The 18,767-nt window shown below is 31.0% G+C and overlaps 1 protein-coding gene across 20 annotated transcripts in view; it reads left to right on the forward strand.

Annotated features, from left to right (window-relative positions):
• The window catches only part of LOC145283718 (complexin), a 665,844-nt gene that overhangs the window by 601,332 nt on the left and 45,745 nt on the right, over positions 1-18,767 (forward strand). The gene's annotated exons all lie outside the window — the stretch shown is intronic.

The raw sequence follows: 18,767 nt of genomic DNA on the forward strand, positions 1-18,767 counted from the left end.
ATTTTTATTTTTGTTACAATACAGTGTGATCATTTTGGAGAGTTGGAGTTTCACATTATTAAAAAAAAAAACAAAAAAAAATGTGGAGAGGCAAGATAATAGGGGCATCACATATCTAGACAAATCACATGCATTTTGATGATGGAATGCTTATCAATTTTTTTGATTTATAAAATAAGATGTTTGAATCTTTTGCGAAGACTATCGAAAAACTTCTTTTTTTTTTGATTTATGAAACCATCTTGGACATGTCATTGCTCAATCTTCGAATAGGTATTTTGAAACCCGGAAATTTGCATTTTAACTCTTAATATTCTGTATCATTTGGATTGGTTAACTGCGACGGGATAGGAATGCTGAGTCAGTGGCACAGCGGATAGAGGTGTAGAATCTCTACAGTTCTAGGTGAGCATTGTCTGAAGATAGCGGTTTCAATCCTACCCAAAGTAGGCCAGAGGAATAGTTGGCAAAAACGTGGTGAGATAACGACAACTCTGGAAGACAGTAATTACTGGGAATACAGTTACAAGACTCAGCATTCCTATCTCATCACGGTTAACCACTAAAGAAGGCCAGAGGATGAGTTGGCCGAAACATGATGAAAAAACAACTATAATGATAACAACTTCAAAAAAAAAATAATAAAAATTAATACGGAAGCAATTTTTTTAATCTTGGATATTATTTTCACAACACTTTATTCAATATAACCACTGACCTTAAGCAGGTGCATCTTTAGGTGTGTAAGAATTTTGGGGGAATTTTTTACACCCCTAACACGAAACTGCGAATAAAATATAAAAACTCGTAATTTCTCTTTTAAAAGTGGGTTGTTTATTTTCTTTATGGATTATACTTCCAAAATAAACTATTAAAGTTGTATAAAAAGTAATAGTAATATTTTTTATTTAAAAAAAAACAAAACAGTAATGAAATCTATTGAATTTTTCGAGTTAAGTATTTTTCAATTTTTAAACTTTAAAAATCTATCAACATTTTTCGATTGATTCTATTTTTACGATATTTTCAGGGTCAATGTGAAATTTTATGCTCTTTCCAATAAACCGAATATAATATTTTAGACAAACGTCTTTTTTTTTTAATTCACGCCCCCCCCCCATTTTGAAATGTCTATTAAAAAGTAAATAATTAATTTACTCACCAAAGTTTTATATATCACAAATTGAAGATAAAAGATCAATAAATAATATATTAAAATTTAAAACAAAAAAAAGAAGTGTTTTTAGAAATTTGCCTGTAAAGTTCGAAGTTTAAAACTGTTTTTTTTTAAACCACGTTGTTTTTTTGTTTTTGTTTTTTAAATGAAACCTTGGTCCTTTCTCCTTTAATTGAAAAAAAAATTAGGGTTTGAATTACATTTTTCGGGTAGTTATAAGCTTGGAAAGACAGGGGGTCGAATTATTCAATATTTTTTCATGCATTCGTAAGGTCGGTTTCTGCCACACCTAGTGCATATTTTGGAACCCGACGATCTATATAGAATTTTGAATGTGACCCTTTATTTAATCCAAAGAAGTAGAGTTCTCTTAATGCGTCAGCAATAGTCTGGGCAGAAATCTTAAATATTTCATAACATCACAGTGAGGATTGAACCTTTAATCTCAAAAACGCTGTTACTTAAAACTGATTACTAGAAAGGACTTTTATCAAATAAGAAAATTCTTCTTTTTTCTTTTTTTCTTTTAATAACGCATAAAAACAGCATCTGACCTTCACAAAAACGATGAAAATTTCATAACATAACAGTGAGGATTGAACCTTTAATCTCCAAAACACTGTTACTTAAAACTGATTACTACAAAGGACTTTTATCAAATAAGAACATTCTTCTTTTTTCTTTTTCTTTTTAATAACGCATAAAAACAGCATCTGACCTTCACAAAAACGATGAAAATTTCATAACATAACAGTGAGGATTGAACCTTTAATCTCCAAAACACTGTTACTTAAAACTGATTACTACAAAGGACTTTTATCAAATAAGAACATTCTTCTTTTTTTTTTTTTTTTTAATAACGCATAAAAACAGCATCTGACCTTCACAAAAACGATGAAAATTTCATAACATAACAGTGAGGATTGAACCTTTAATCTCCAAAACACTGTTACTTAAAACTGATTACTACAAAGGACTTTTATCAAATAAGAACATTCTTCTTTTTTTTTTTTTTTTTAATAACGCATAAAAACAGCATCTGACCTTCACAAAAACGATGAAAATTTCATAACATAACAGTGAGGATTGAACCTTTAATCTCCAAAACACTGTTACTTAAAACTGATTACTACAAAGGACTTTTATCAAATAAGAACATTCTTCTTTTTTTTTTTTTTTTTTAATAACGCATAAAAACAGCATCTGACCTTCACAAAAACGATGAAATAGTTAAGTAAACAATAAGCTGTTAAAATAAGTATTAATACTTGAATTTAAGTCCAATAAAGATTTATACGAGTTATTTCCCTTTCATTGGGGGATTTTAAATGTGTTCAAAAATAGATTTAAACAAAGATAGGGCTATGACAACAGCATATTCTTTTCATTGTTTTGACTCTCGAGTATATATCCAACGCAGTTAATCAACCGAGAACCACATCACTCTGTATAAAAGCATATAAGATATCAACGGATACACACTGGAGAGTCAAAACAATGAAAAGAATATGCTGTTGTCATAGCCCTAGTTATCATTCCATACGTTATGTCTGATCGAAACTTATAAAGATATATTTAAACAAAGAGTTATGTATTATTAATTCTGGTAATGCCTTTACTTTTTAACATACTGTTATCAAATTTTTACAACTGTTCTTTGATAACATTGTACCATTTGCACTAAAGATAATATCGCCATCCACCAAATTATTTCAGCATTTTATTTTTAAGAAATAACATATAGAAAAAAGATAATTTAATCGTTATGAAAACGATGATATACTGAAATACGTATCAGCATCCAGATTTAAATCTAACAAAAATGTATAAGATTTTTTTTTTTTCACTGGGAACTTTTGAATATATATTTAAACAAAGGGTTATCATTCTATGCGTTATTAATGTTAAAAGTTTACTAATCATTTTTCCGTTTAACGAGATACAAATCGTATTTGTTCCTTTGTAGCAAATTTTAAATTCTTATAATTGCTTTCATATCAACAATTGTTATTTCTCTTCACCAAAATATTTCTTTTCTTTTCAAGGTTTTATATATATATATATATATATATATATATATAATTATTTTTTTACTATAATAATTAAATACCTACAGACACTAGTGTTTCATCCTTTCGGGATTCTTCAGTGCAGGGTGTCACGATTACTACCAGTCGAACGGTTCGAACCCCGCGACACGAGACATCTCTGGCTCGATTAGCGGAGGCCGTATCCATTCGGCTACCATTAATCATGTGAAATAGCGTTGAATTTTAAACATTTTAATTTAAATGTTCATTACGTCAGACAGACAGTGATCAAATCGTTATACGATGATCTACGCATAAGAGCTAAATTGACCGACTTTTTAATTCAACTGAAAGTGCTCAACGATAAGAAACGTATTTCTTAAAGGGGCTGTCATAATTATTTTTTTACTATAATAATTAAATACCTACAGACACTAGTGTTTCATCCTTTCGGGATTCTTCAGTGCAGGGTGTCACGATTACTACCAGTCGAACGATTCGAACCCCGCGACACGAGACATCTCTGGCTCGATTAGCGGAGGCCGTACACTCCTATAAAAAAAGTTTGTGTGTATTCATATTAAAAACCCTTTTCCTATTTATTTAAAAAGAAAATACAACTTTGTTATATATGGGTGGTGGAATTGCATTCATCTGCAAAAGATCTAGCTAATTTGCATATTCTTTTAAACATTCATTTTAATTAATTCCCTATTCGTTTTTTTCATTTTTCTTATGGATGATCATCTTTAACTAACTATTACATTTAATTATATTAATGCAGATATTTGACATGATTTATACTTGCGTAATATTTGCGTAAAAAGCTTATAGTAAATACAAACCTCTTTTTATATATATTTATGTAATCGTATATATATTTGTTTAAATAATTTTGCCTACCAAACTCCTCTGTCAGCTTTTGGTCTACAGACATGAAACTTAATGTATAGGGTATTTGGACCCATGCAAAACTTTACATTTGGGTTTTAATCGAGGAAAATCGGTGCATAATTGCGTAAAAATTTTAAAACTGAAATTTGCCAGGTGAAGGTCGAACAACGGCATTACGAATATGCATGCGTAGCGTAATAGATATTGGTTCATGTTTTAATTTTTAGCCTTGCAGCAAACATGTTTTCATTGCTCAGACATTAATGTTAAAGGAAAAAGTAAATCGTAAGCTAAAAGTTTTGGTTTTGATTCTCGGTTGTGGCGCACGAGTCATTTAATAAGTTTAAAAAAAATAAAAAAATAAAAATAATTACTATATATTAGGTTTAATGTAATAATACGAAATCTGCATTAATCAAAATATCATATTTAAGTGTATTTTACAGCCGGGCAATGCCGGGAGTCCTGCTAGTAATATATATAGTTTAAACATTTCCGGATATTTGTCTCTTATGCTTTTATTTTGATTTAATTGATTATTTATCTGCTATGATTACAAATCAACAATTTCCTCAACCCATTTCCCAACCAGAATTTTTTTTCTTTTCTTTTTGAAAGTGTATTTATTGTCATTAATGGTTGAATAATGTTTGCTTTCATTTTATCCACTTATTGATGACGTAAAACACCCATTTACGATTTCAATTCCATCACATATTTGTGTATGTATATATGTATCCATATTTTCTAAACAAGTTGAAATATATTCATAAAATGAAATTATAACCAATATTTTTTAAGTGCACTCTACAAGGTAGAGCTTTATAAATATACTTTATATAAACATTTTCAATGATCAGGACTATTTTAAATGTTCTTATATATATATATATATATATATATATATATATATATATATATATATATATATATATATATATATATATATATATATATATATATATACTAGCAAAAGTACCCGTCGTTGACTGGGTTCAAAAACAGCCTGCAGAAAATGGACTCATACTATGAAAGTATGATAGGTTATGAAAAGGAAGGGTTGTAAAGAGATAGCTTTGAATTTGGGGGTATCAAAACCAAAGCAAAATATGACGAAAGTAAAAATAAAATAGATAAACCCCATAATTTATTATACCATACCTGTTCACACTGAAACACTTATCACAATATTCTGTGAATCTATATAAAAAAAAAAAAACCTTGTTAAACTTTGCGACATATTTCTATTCTATGGAGGTCAGGTGCGAATGAACACCCCATAATTTTATTATACCATATTTCTTCAAACTGAAAAATATTTATCAAAGTATACTTACACAGATAGATATGAAAAGTCTTTATTAAAGTTTGTGCCTATTTCCATTCTATGGAGGCCAGGCGCGAACGCAGATCCCACAATTTTATTATACCATCCCTAGATAAGTTGAAATATACTTATCAAAGTATTCTTATGTACAATCTATATCAAAAACACTTGTAAACGTTTTTTTTTTTTAATTTTTAAATTTTTTATTTCCATACTTTGTGGACCAGGCGCGAATGCAGACCCCACAATTTTAATGAACCACCATTCTGCCAGATCAAACATACCCATTCCGGTGTCTCGATACATCTATCATTATATGTGATCAGTTTTCTATAATATTCAACCATATAGGAGCCTATTCGTGACCAGACACACACACACACACACACACACACACACACACACACACACACGCACATTCAGCTTTATATTATAGATATATATTCAGACAGGTACTGTTAAATAGCACAGAATATTCTTTCCTTATAAGCTTTCTTTGTAGTTTTTAAATTTTTCTAATTGTCTTTCTTGTTTCTCTGTTGAATCTGTGTAAGAAAGTTCTATAGTCGTCTTGGTCCATCTGTTTTGTTTTCTTTTAATTGTTCTTTGCAAGTACTTTCGACTGAGTTTTCAACAGTCGTCTTCAGGCAGTTTTGATTATTGCTAATTTAAAATCTGGATTCTTTTATATGCTTCAGTTAAAATTATATTTAAATTTCTTGAACTACTGAAGCGTCTCGTGTGTAATATATATATGTTTTTTTTATGTGTTAGTAACGTGGTTTAAATAAATGTACAATGATTTTAAAAGTGTGATTTACAGGAGGGTATAGAATTTAGTTTTTTTTTTTTTTAATTTTAATAATTTATAACTTTACATTACAGTACATATATATATATATATATATATATATATATATATATATATAGATATACATGTAACTATATGTGTGTATACATACACACACATATACATATACATATATCATTACAATGACGGTTAGACCATATATCATTACAATGAAAGTTACTAGACACTTCAAAATGTTACTACTATTTTCGAAATTTACATAGTTTATTTTTGTTTGTTTTTTTTTTGTTTGTTTGTTTTTTTTTTTTAGTTTTTATATATAGTGCTTCAGTATTTTTAATCTTTTAACGTTTGAACCCATATGGAGGATTTTTGTATTTTCCACGAGGACCTTTCTAAACTGAGAATGTGGGCAGCCATGTTGTTTTAGGAATGAACAAAAAGGGATATCATCATAGATATTATTTAACAAGTAGCCAGATAGAAAGAGAGAAAGAGAGAGAGAGAGAGAGAGAGAGAGAGAGCAAAAGGAAATTAATTTTGGATTTTGCCATTTTGTTTTTTATATTTATCTGGCTTTGCAAACTTTCCTGATTCAAACTATCTAAGCTCAATGAAAAAATAAACTGGTTCTATAATTTTGTTGCTATATATATATATATATATATATATATATATATAATAAAAAGTTTGGGAAATAGTTTGCAAAGCCAAATAAATATAAAAACAAAATGGCAAAATCCAAAATTAATTTCTCCCGCGCCCCCCTCTCTCTCTCTCTCTCTCTCTCTCTCTCTCTCTCTCTCTCTCTCTCTCTCTGGCTACTTGTTAAATAATATCTTTGATGATATCCCTTTTTGTTTATAATGGACTATTCCAATCTCCTTTATTCTCTGTTATCTTTAACTGTTGTTAATAAACAGAGCAAGAGTGATGGAAGTAAGGGCGATAGGTACCGTATAGAATAAGAGTGGAAAGATTAACATTAACATCACTGAATATTTATATCAGTTGTTGGTCGATTGCAACCTTCACACTCGTAACATCAGTCCGATAACTTGGATGATTCATCATCGGCTGGTCTTCTTTCTCTATGATGAGTGTGAGTTGCTGTGGTGGGCATTCAATCATGGGATCTCTACAGATGTAAATGTCGGATGACCATTCACACGTTTTGTCTGCATCTGCTCGTCTGCTATCATAGCATTGGTCACTTTACAAGATATGCTGCACTGAATGAGATTATCCAGTTAAGCTCAATTGCGACTATAGTTGAGGGCGACCTGAAGGCTCCCTTTTCATTAGCTGATACACAGAATACTACTTGTGCCTTGATCCTCTCTTTATAATCGTGTGTGTTTAGCAAGAGGGAAGCAAGTACCATTGGTAAGTGTTTAGCATGAGTCAACCGAGGACTTAACTCTGGCCTCTTAACTCATTAATACAAGGTTTTCTTTCTATATAAAAACTGTACAGCCAGGCAGAGGTGGCAGTAAGCTACAAGAATGAATTACTATTCTCCCCATTTAGAAACGATGAGTTATTTATGCAGTATTCTACTTGTGATTGCCACCTTTATTTTTCTGGTAACTCAATACAGATTACACGCGAGCCGGGTTCTGTTGCTTGAGATAGAGAAATTTGTGTGGACAGGTTAATGTTTACATCAATAGCGGCAGACATACTGACACCGAAATCACCGCATTTCTTCGGAACTATGGTGGGGGTCCTTTCTGTTTGAATAACGTGCCTTGCAAAGCACGATCGCAGATACATGTCTTGCTAAGTGTTATAGAGAGCAACATTTATCGTAAGCATTAAAGTCGAAGGGGGATAGGGATTATTTAAATTATTTTTTTAACAATGATATACAAATGTTGAACATGGACACTCGTCAAATACAAAGAACACTGACAGCAACTTTTCCATGATGTCCAACCTTATTGAGTTCATATCAAAAATTTAGTCCAAGTGGAGGTGGATGGTTCAACCCTCAGTGCAGGCAATACTAAGAATACAATTGCAAATTAAGAATTCTACCCTTTCGTTGCTGAGGAAACAAAACGATGCTACCTGCATGGGTTAAATAAAAAGTTCCGTTCAAAATTTCTTACAAATTCCTGAGTTCAACAAGATACAATTGAGGTCGGAGGTTTTATCGACTGAAACCTTGTGAGAATAAGATTCCAAGATAAGAATAGTCTAAATAATCCAAATAATCCAAATTATCAATCCTTATCTCAAAAAATTCTAAAACATGATATCCTCCTTGCATTTTACTTAACGAGAAATATTTCTGCCATTCATATTATTTTCATATCATTATCTTATTTTCGTGTTGATGACTTATTTTCGTGTTGATGACTTATTTTCGTGTTGATGACTGCTGATCTTACCTTAGTTTTTATTATACATACAATGTTCCGACTGTTGCAATTTATAACCTACAGCCAAGAGTGGAAAATAATCCAAATCATGAAACTCAATAACCCCTCAATACAATATCAATGCAACCATGCATAAATACAATGACTATGTAGTCATGCTCTAATACAATATCTTGTATACTATACATAAATACAATAAATGTTCTACCATATATAAATACACTGACTGCTCAGTCATGCACAAACACAATGACTTAGATCATACATTAATAAAATGATGGTTAATACATATGACGGTTAGACCATACATTAATACAATGACTGTTAGACCATACATCAATAAATTGACGGTTAGACCATACACCAATACAATGACGGTTAGATCATAATTCAATACAATGACGGTTAGACCATACACCAATACAATGGCGGTTAGACCATACATCAATACAATGATGGTTATACCATACATCAATACAATGATGGTTATACCATAATCAATACAATGATGGTTAGACCATATATCATTACAATGAGGGTTAGACCATACATCATTACAATGAGGGTTAAACTATACATCATTACAATAGTGGTTAGACCATACATCAATACAATGACGGTCAGACCATACATCATTACAATGACGGTTAGACCATATATCGTTACAATGACGGTTAGGACCATATATCATTACAATGACCGTTAGACCACATATGATTACAATGACAGACCATATAATATTACCATGATGGTTAGACCATATATCGTTACAATGACTGTTAGACCATATATCATTACAATGACGGTTAGACCACATATGATTACAATGACAGACCATATAATATTACAATGACGGTTAGACCATATATCAGTACAATGACAGACTATATATCATTACAATGACGGTTAGACTATATATCAATACAATGAGAGTTAGACCATATATCAATACAATGACAGTTAGACCATATATCATTACAATGACTGTTAGACCATATATCAATACAATTACGGTTAGACCATATATCATTACAATGAGAGTTAGACCATATATCATTACAATGACGGTTAGACCATATATCAATACAATGAAAGTTAGACCATATATCAATACAATGACGGTTAGGACCATATATCATTACAATGACGGTTAGACCATATATCATTACAATGACGGTTAGACCATATATCATTACAATGACGGTTAGACCATATATCATTACAATGACGGTTAGACCATATATCATTACAATGACGGTTAGACCATACATCAATACAATGATGGTTAGACAGTTAGACCATATATCATTACAATGACAGTTAGACCATATATCATTACAATGACGGTTAGACCATACATAAATACAATGACAGACCATATATCATTACAATGACGGTTAGACCATATATCATTACAATGACGGTTAGACCATATATCATTACAATGACGGTTAGACCATATATCATTACAATGACGGTTAGACCATATATCATTACAACGACATACCATATATCAATGAGAGTTAGACCATATATCATTACAATGACGGTTAGACCATCTATCAATACAATGAAAGTTAGACCATCTATCAATACAATGAGAGTTAGACCATATATCATTACAATGACGGTTAGACCATATATCAATACAATGAAGGTAAGATCATATATCATTACAATGACGGTTAGACCATATATCATTACAATGATCGTTAGACCATATATCATTACAATGACAGACCATATATCATTACGATGACAGACCATATATCAATACAATGACAGTTAGACCATATATAAATATAATGACGGTTAGACCATATATCAATATAATGACGGTTCCGTTCAAAATTTCTTACAAATTCCTGAGTTCAACAAGATACAATTGAGGTCGGAGGTTTTATCGACTGAAACCTTGTGAGAATAACATTCCAAGATAAGAATAGTCTAAATAATCCAAATAATCCAAATTATCAATCAATTATAATCCAATATTGATAAATATATCAATATAATGACGGTTAGACCATATATCAATACAATGACGGTTAGACCATATATCATTACAATGACGGTTAGACCATATATCAGTACAATGACAGTTAGACCATATATCAGTACAATGACAGTTAGACCATATATCAGTACAATGACAGACCATTTATCAGTACAATGACAGACCATATATCAGTACAATGACAGTTAGGCCATACATGAATACGACGAAGATTATACACATAAAGACGGTTCGACCATACATTACTACAATGATGATCAGACCTTTTTTATATTTACAATTAAAACGTCTGCGTTAAATAAAATAATAAAACATTGATCTAATATACAAAATTATTTCATCGGTTTAACCCAATAAGTATTTAAATTGAATAATCAGACTTTTCTTCTGACATGCGTCTTTTTCACTTGTTAATATTGTAATATGTTATTAGTATGAAATGATAATATACATCGCTATGATATATTTTTAAAAGCAACTTATTAAAAGTACTTAGTCTGGCCAAAATGATTGTTAATATAAAATATTTTTAAATAGTCACCTAAAAAGTAAAAATATCAGTAAAATGTATAACTCATAATTTTGATACAATAATATGATAGTTTTCTACCTGACAATTAAAATGCAAACATATAAAAATCAACAAAAAAAAAAAAACTCAAATGACTTCACTGCATCTCGGGCACAACGCCGGATAGGTCCAACTCGTATGATATAAAACCTGAACTACGAATGTAAATGCTTTTGTTTGTTTTGTTGTTTTTTTTTTGGGGGGGGGGTCACATTTTCTGTTTCTTTTTTATTTGTTTTGTTGCCTCATTTATTGCATCTTTCTATGCATTTTTTATTACATGTCTATTGTATGTATTTTTTATGTGTTTTCTTTTTTATTTGCTTTGCTTTTGCTGGTTTTTTTTTTTTTGTTTTTAGTTTATCATTTTCAAGTTATGGTTCTGAATTAATTTATTCCCATTAAACTGCATTTTTTTTTTTATCATTCTCCCTTTTAATTTTTGGCTGAGCTTATTATATCTTTAATTATTTTAATTTTGTTTGGTTATGGATGATGTTTTCTTTTGCTTTGTTACTTTTTTTTCGGGGGGGAGGGGGGGTTATTATAAAAAAAATATATTGTTTTTTTTTTTTTTAACAAAAACTATGTCACAAATGAGAAATCATTATCCGAGATATTATGCCATTAACTATGATTTATTCTTCGAAATATTTAATGTTAAACTGTAAAACTATTTCAACATTTTCAATAGAATTGTTTCTTCTATTTTTACTCTAATTCAATCATGTATGACTTCATTAGATTTAAATTATGTCAATAAATATGAAAAAATAATTAATATTCATATTCATTGATACTGTTAAAAATCATATTGCAGAAAATTCTATGGTAAAATATTAAATTCTACAAAAAGAAATAAATGATTGCAAATTAATAACATATTTATAAAATATTCTCTCTCAGCTCAGATTTAAAAAAAAAAAATCTTGGCGTAAATTAGCATTAACATATTCATAATTTGTGAGTTTTATGTTTTAAATCTCATTCGTTTTATCCTCTTCCTTCTCCTCCTCCTACTACTACTAGTGATACCAGGCATTGCCCGCGACAAAAATGTTACATATTATTAAAACTTCTACCTCTCTCCTTCTCGCACCACCCCTTTCATTCTTCTCCGCCCAGCCCATTCCTCTCTCTGGATGCACACACAAACACACATGCACCTTCATAGATTACTCGGCTTAAAGGAAATAATTCCTAGAAGAAAAATCAAAGTTACGTTGTATTAGTTAGTACATAAATTGCCTGGTAAAGAAACTTCCTCCTGACAAAAAAAAAAAAATAAGCCAGTTTTGGCTCAAAGACTGCATATCTTTTCTAAATTTTAGACATTATTCATCTAGGGCAACGCCAAAAAAAAAAAAAAAAAAAAAAAAAAAAACTTTGTGGGTGTTTGTTTTGTAGTTTTCGAATTTTAGCCAAACATACAAACATACAACTACTTTTTATATCATTTGCATCCAATTAACAGACATAGTTACTATCATTATCAATATATAGGTAATGTATATTTTATTTTATATCATTATAAACACTTACCTTCATTGCCATATGCTTTTGCATTATTTTACTTTTATTTCTTTTTTATTATTATTAATATTATTATTATTAATATTATTATTATTATTATTATTATTATTATTATTATTTACTCACTAGCAGTACTCACACAGGCCATCATCAAAGATTTCTCTTTGAGAACAACTTCTGTTGTTCTCTAGAGTCCGAGTGACAACAAGTTTAATGTGACCTTTGCAAATTTTTAAGCCTTAGGCTTTTGTGAGTTTATCTTTTGATTTCAGATAGATTAACAGATAAATACCTTCTCCATCTATAAAATACTTCACTGATATTCAAATTTAACAAACAATATGAATTTAGTTAGATTATGAACATTTGAATGTGTGACATCTATACAATAACAGTAAAATTATACACCCATACAATATTAGTTCAATCAATGCAGCCATACAATGATTATTCAACCATGCATAAATACAATGACTATGTAGTCATGCTCTAATACAATAACTCTTATGCTATACATAAATACAGTGGCTGGTCAACCTTATATAGATACAAATAAAGTCCTACACCAATACAATGACTGTTAAGCTATATATCAATACAATGACTGCTTGACCATACATCAATACAATAGAACCCCGGAATACGGCATTAAAAATTAGTAACAAAATACAGTACAGTATATAATAAACATATATATAATCAAATAACATTATAAATAACACCTTAAGGCAGTGCAAATACCGTAACCAGAGACCAGAAAAACATTGTATCCCACATCGTAACCTGAAAAAATGTATCCTAGGGCCACCATATCCTGGGGTTCTACTGTACAATGACTGCTAGATCATCCATCAATACAATGACCGTTAGACTATCCCTCAATACAATGACGGTTGGGCCATACATACATTAAAATGACGGTTAGACCATCATCAATACAATGACGGTTAGACCATACATCAATGTAATGACGGTTAGAGCATACATCAATGTAATGGCGGTTAGACCATACATCAATGTAATGACGGTTAGACCATTCATCAATGTAATGGCGGTTAGACCATACATCAATGTAATGACGGTTAGACCATACATCAATGTAATGGCGGTTAGACCATACATCAATGTAATGGCGGTTAGACCATACATCAATGTAATGACGGTTAGACCATACATCAATGTAATGACGGTTAGACCATACATCAATGTAATGGCGGTTAGACCATACATCAATGTAATGGCGGTTAGACCATACATCAATGTAATGGCGGTTAGACCATACATCAATGTAATGACGGTTAGACCATACATCAATGTAATGACGGTTAGACCATTCATCAATACAATGTTGTTTCAACCATGTATTAATACATTGACTGTGTACCGATGTAATAAGGAAACCTAAAGAAGGCCTTTTTCATATCTTATTTGTTTTCTGTCTGTTTTACCTTTGATGCTGTTTGTACTAACTGTAATTTTGTAAGAGCAACTTTTGCAAACCAATGCACCACGTACACATTTCGGACATCTATTTTGAGACTGCCGTTGACGTCACAAATTTTACAGTTTGGGAAATTCTCCCTTCGACAAATCTTGCTTTCAAGAAAATCTAGGAAACTTGATTTTTTTATAAATATGTCATATATTCCTATTTTCGCTTATAAATATTGGTATCTGTCAACTTCTATACAAACCTAGTTTACATACTAATGTTATTGTACGTGTTCCTTATGCACGCACACACACAAACACATATATGTAAGCAACAAATTGTCGTATGCATGTGGCAAGATTTGTGTGCACATAACTGTTTGTATAACTAAAAATATGATGTTTTCCCTTTGTATATTTTATGTTTTAAATTATTTGCATCATGTAAAATAGTGTATATATATATATATATATATATATATATATATATATATATATATATGATGAGAATAATAAAAATAGTATTCCAACAAAATAGAGAAATAAAAAAAAGGAATAAACCAAGTTATGTGTTCATCAACGTTTCGTCCTTATTGTGAGACTTCCTATGGATGAATGAAATTAAGAAAACAAAACACCAGTACAAATATTTGAAAATATATTTTTTATGTTATGAAATGTATGACCCTGTTTCATTTCAGAAACAGAAAAAGTCGTTGGAAATTCAAGAAAAGAGGAGGGGGGCATAGCGTGTTAAAAGAGAGTAAGATTTTATTTTTATAATTTTATATAGCCGTTAATATACACAAAAAGATATGATGCAATTCATATTCTTTTTCGAACAAATATGTCCGTTATAATTCAAATATGGATGCATAACTAAAATGAAATGAGTGTATTTTTGTTATGTAATTTATTGACTGATTATATGTATCAATTATTATAGGGGGCGTTTTCTATGGTGTGAGAGAGTTAATCTATGTCTAAAATTAAATTATGTTCTTTTAATAGAAGTTTACTTATTAATGGTGATATATTAGAGAAACCTCCACATTGTTTACGTGTGCTGGAATTTGCAATAAGCGTTGATCCAAGAAATTTCCACTGCGGTTTATTTGAAATAAATTTAACTATTTTTGCTCGTATGATTATGCTGCAATGAATGAGAGAATAATGCGTTTGTTCAGTGTGTTGTAAATTATTGCATTATTGGTGTGTGTAGGTAAAAGATGTCTATTTATGAGGGAAATGTCTGGTGTATAGGCCTTTTGTTTATTTATTCTGGAAAATATTTGTGTGGCTGTTTTTTAGCATTTAATATAAAATATGTGGAATATTGCAAGGTTTTCAAAGTATTTGTGTGGTATTTGAATTCTTCATCTAGATATTCTGGATTGCAAATTCTAAATGCACGTAGGAAGAAACCAATTATCATGCTATTTTTATTTATCTATTATCTATATTAATACACATAATCGGTCAATAAACTGCATAACAAAAAGACATTAATTTGATTTCAATTACACATCCATGTTTGAATTATAACGGACATATTAGTTCCGAAAGGAATATGAATTGCATCATATCTTTTTAAATATATTAGCGGCTACTTGACGTTATAAAAAAAATTATTAAATCTTGCTTTTTCACAGCGCTATGCCATCCTCCTTTTTAAAATTCCAACGACTTGTTCCGTTTCTGAAATGGAACAGAACCATACATCAAAAAAATATTTTTCAAATATTTGTACTGGTGTTTTGTTTTCTTAATTTCATTTGTCCAGAGGAAGTCTCGCAATAAAGACGAAACGTTGATGAACACATAACTTGGTTGTTCCTTTTTTATTTCTCTCCCCCTCTCTCTCTCTCTCTCTCTCTCTCTCTCTCTCTCTCTCTCTCTCTCTCTCTCTCTCTTTCTCTCTCATATATATATATATATATATAATTTTCACTCTTACATATAAATGCTGTAACTATTTATCTTATTTGTATATGTCATACTCATGGTATTCTCTCTCTCTCTCTCTCTCTCTCTCTCTCTCTCTCTCTCTCTCATTCTCTCTTTCTCCCCTTCAAACGTCAAATCAACTATTTAAAATGTTGCATGCATGTGGACGTATTTGTGAGAGCACAAATGTTGGAAATACTTTGTATATATGTGCACACACACACACACACACACACACACACACATATATATATAATTGTGATATTTTTGTGTATTCTGTTTGTTTGAAATTCTTTTAACATTAATTTAATGGTTGACATGTTTATGCTTTCCTTTGTCGGAAATTTTTGAGACAAGGAATCCTGATTTTTATTATTTATGATCCAACTAATATTCTCAATTTTTATTTATTTATTTTTTTCTTATAGCGATTCGGATGCTGTACCTTCTGGCTTTCTTCAGGTGTTCATCAATATTCAACAAATTGTTGCGGACATGATAAGGAGGGCAGGAGGACTTAGTTAAAGAACCCCTCCCTGATTAGTATAAAGATTAGCTTGTCGAAGGACCAAAAAGCGATGTTTTGAAGTCTTTTTAGTTTGTTCCATCATAGATGTAATGTTGCCAGAAAAAAGTGCCAAAAAAATCTTTTTTGGCACTTTATACCAATTGTGAATACATCCTTAACAATCAGTCAGGCGGGGTGGTTCACTGAAAAACTAGCTGCCCTGCTCTGTCAGACTGAGATATGGTTCTGTGCAACTCCAGACTTTACTTTCTGTCTTTAAGAAGGGGGTTATTTGCTAATCGCATGACGCATCCTTACTACAGAATGCGATAGGGCCGCTCAGGCATTTTTGGACCTCTTCTTGTATGCTAGCTTTTTAATCCCCACATTGTCACCTTGAATCACATTTTTTTTTTGCAGTAGGAGGAAAGTAAATACCATGTTGTCAGAAAAAAATTCTATATAGCTGCCTTTAACAGTAACAATATATTTTGAAATGTGTTTTAATCTGTTCCAAAGTTCTGTCCATTTGAAAATTAATAAAAAAAATGTCAATTTCAAAACGGATGTTTCTTAAAAATATACTATCAAATAAATACTGAAAATGTAATTAAAATTAGATCGTTTGTTATTTGTAAATAGTTGGTATACTTTAATTTATTTAGAATTAAAACTATAATGAATGCAAGTGAATATTGCAGTAGAGATTTTAACTATCGTTCTGTGTTTTTTAATACCAATCTGCTGTTCGTTTATTCCATCAATCGGGAATGTGAAAGAAAATATTTGAAATAGGCATTCAAAAGAGCAATAAAAAATGAAAGTGAATTTGAAGATAGTGCCTTGTAGTTAGGTTAAAAATCTAGAATAGGTAACGGACAATAGCAAAAGCTAAAGAATGAAATGCTAACAATGTGACATCGAAATAGTTAACCTATGGGAAAGTCTTCCAGGTGAAGTGGGTTGCGGTGGTAGAAGATCTGAACATTGGATTGGAAATACCGCTGACTTTTTTTATAGATGATCATGTAAGAAGTTGTGTTGGAAAAATTATAAAAAATTATTGAAAGCGAATGAAATGACTGCATACTTTCTGAAAACATGCATCAGGATTTATCCTAAATGGTTGCTGAAGCAGATTCGCATATGCAGGTTTTTGGTTGGAAAACTACAATAGTCAATGAAATAGAAATAAAATTGATTTTATCTTTTTTATAAAGGGTGTGTCTGCATGTATGTATATTCGTATTTCTAGTTAAAAGTCGAAAACTACAAAGAAACCCTCACTAAGTTGGTATTTTCTTGCTCAGCATCGCCCCAGATGAATAATATCTAAAATTAGCACAGATTTCGTCAGTGGAGTTCGTTTTTTTTCTGTTTTTTTTCAGCTGTTTCATGTACTAACTAATGGAAAGCACTTCCTTATGCAGACTCATTCCTCGAGGAATCTATATGAAGGAGTTTGTATATGTGTTTATGTATGTGTGGAAAGAGAGAGGAACAGGCTGGGCGTAAGAGAACAAGGAGTTGGGAGTGAGAAAAAATGAGAGAAAGAGGAAAGAGAGACGGACAGAAAAAGATAAAGAGATAGAAGTTTTCATAGAAATATGTTATACTTTTGCTCCAGGATGGCCCTACTAGCATACAAGAAGAATACAAGCTCCTTCAGTCTTTAACAGACTATGGATACCCACAAAGGGGTGCCTGCATGTGAAATTTTTGTGGCAGGAGGTGCGCAATCTCCAACCACACCTCTCCTGAGTCGACATTGTTAAATACCAGTGGCAAGTGAAGTGTATGTACAGGACGACTGGAAAGAAATGCCGAGATAAGCAGAGAGCACATACAGCACCTAGAATACCCAAATGGTCACCCATCTGGTACTAACCAGGCGCAATGTTGCTTAACTTCAGTCATCTGACAAGAACCGATGTGTCAACGCGATTATGCCTTGTGAGATAGATTAGCAATAGAAACGGGGCATTAGTCATGGTTTGGGTTAAACTCAAGGTTTTATAGAATGTATGTAGATTAGATGCACTCCTGAATACAGCCTGAGGATAGTGTCCGAAATGCTAAGAGAAGAAAAACAAGAGAAAACGATACATTAATCTGACTATAAATATTGTATATA

Source organism: Euprymna scolopes, chromosome 8 (genome assembly GCF_053919585.1).
Source record: "Euprymna scolopes isolate OS-2025 chromosome 8, ASM5391958v1, whole genome shotgun sequence".
Lineage (NCBI taxonomy): Eukaryota > Metazoa > Mollusca > Cephalopoda > Sepiida > Sepiolidae > Euprymna > Euprymna scolopes.